Source organism: Otolemur garnettii, unplaced genomic scaffold (genome assembly GCF_000181295.1).
Source record: "Otolemur garnettii isolate 467f Iridium unplaced genomic scaffold, OtoGar3 scaffold00003, whole genome shotgun sequence".
Taxonomy (NCBI): Eukaryota; Metazoa; Chordata; class Mammalia; order Primates; family Galagidae; genus Otolemur; species Otolemur garnettii.
Genome location: NW_003852398.1, coordinates 38,318,756 through 38,321,017, shown reverse-complemented (window position 1 = coordinate 38,321,017; position 2,262 = coordinate 38,318,756).

The window sequence follows — 2,262 nt, the reverse complement described above, 5'->3', positions numbered from 1 at the left end:
AGCCTTCCTAGTTTGGAATGCTTTTTAAAATAGCAGCTTGCAAATATCTCCTTTTTATATTACCTTATAACCCTTACATTCTCATTTAAGAATACGGAGTTCACCCAAAAGCAAGTTCTAATGTCAGAGGCCAATTTATCCAAAACCGACCCACGTCATTCTTTGGAATGAGCAATAAATTCTACTTCCCGAGTAAAATATTTCCACGCATTGTATTTAATGAAAAGACTAAATTTAAGCATGAAGAACACCCACAATGAGCTAAACTCAAATTCAATTTAAGCCTAATAATTCCATACCCATTTATTATTTTTCAAACTATCCTGCCTACCCCCAATTTTACAACTGTTAAAATTTTTTAAGCCAAAATTTATGGCATATATACCCTTTTAATTACAGCATCCAGTTTTTCATGAGAAACTAATGCAATTACTGCATAAGTTATTCTCTAATAAAGTTAAATTTCAAAAACAGCTATTAAGTCAAAATATGGGGAAGACAAATGCAAGAATGGTGAACATGGCTCGGCACCTGTAGCTCAGCAGCTAGGGCACCAGCAACATACACAGGAGCTGGTGGGTTTGAATCCAACCCCGGCCTGCTAAACAATGACAACTGCAACCAAAAAACAGCTGGGTGTTACAGCAGGCACCTGCAGCCCCAGCTATTTACGAGGCTGAGGCAAAAGAATCACTTAAGCCCAAGAGTTTGAGGTTGCTGTGAGCTGAGACGCCATGGCACTCTACCCAGGACCACATAGTGAGACTCTTTAAAACAAAAATAAAATAAAATAAAACTGGTGAACATATGACTAAGTATAGCTTAACAAAGGCCTCCAAAATATGAATTATACTCCTTTTGTAAAGATTCGTAATTGACAGTGATTACCATTTCCCATTTAAGATTACAATCGACTTGGTGTATTTATCATTTAATACTTTTAAGTTTTGCTTCCCATGAGCTGATGATTCTGTTATTAATACTGAACAAAAATCATGAATTACAAAATAATGCAAACTAATAAAATAAAAATGACGTGCTTTTTAGGTTGTTGTGACCTAGCAACCTATGAAAAAAAACACTGTAAGGAGTCCAATGAATTATGCTCTGCATTCTAGTATAAGCTATAGAATGCCCCCTTGCCACCTCATCCACCTAGTCCAAATGTCAGTATTAGTCCAACAGTCTCTCCTGTCACATTTTCCTTGACCCGGAGAGAAAGTCATTACTGCTCATATGTATTTCTAAAATGAGTTATTTGTTTAAATTCCCACTGCCCCAGGTGGCACCCGTGGCTTAGTGGGTAGGGCCCCAGCCCCATATACCGATGGTGGTGGGTTCAAATTACAACTGGCCAAATTACAACAACAAAAAAAATACCCTGGCATTGTGGCGGGTGTCTGTAGTCCCAGCTACTCAGGAGGCTGAGGCAAGAGACTCGCCTAAACCCAGGAGTTGGAGGTTGCTGGCCAAATTACAACAACAAAAAAAATACCCTGGCATTGTGGCGGGTGTCTGTAGTCCTAGCTACTCAGGAGGCTGAGGCAAGAGACTCGCCTAAACCCAGGAGTTGGAGGTTGCTGTGAGCTGTTTGACTCCATGGCACTCTACTGAGGGCAATAGAGAGAGACTCTGTCTCTACAAAAATAAATAAATAAATAAATAATTTCCCACTGCCCCAACTCAACTGTGGGTACCTTAAGAGTAGAGGTTGGTCTTTATTTAAGTAATGCTCCATAAATTTTTGTTGTATGAGTCACAAGAACTAATCTAAGAATGAATCTGTCCTGCAGGCAGTTACTAATTACCAGATGTGACTAAATAACAACACTATCAAACTGGAAAGGACCTAAGCAATTACATCATGTTCACATCACAGGAAAATGAAACAAGTTTTACTTACCAAGGTTATATAGCAAGAACTGAATTCACGTTTCAAGTGGAAATTTAGATTTTTGGTGTTGCCCACCTCTGATCCAGAGTGTTATTTCTTTGCTTTCTCAAGAGCCTCTTGAGAAAGTAGTCAGTAAATCATTGAAATTCAATGAAAGGCAATCTGTGTACTGAAAAACTATTAACAACTAAAATACCATGCTGCAAATTTTAGTTAGGATAAACAGGAAAAGAGCAATCAATACCATTTGTACTGGCTCGGCGCCTGTGGCTCAAGCGGCTAAGGCGCCAGCCACATACACCTAAGGTGGCGGGTTCGAATCCCCAGCCTGGGCCCGCCTAAGTTACGAGACCAGACTCTAACAATAG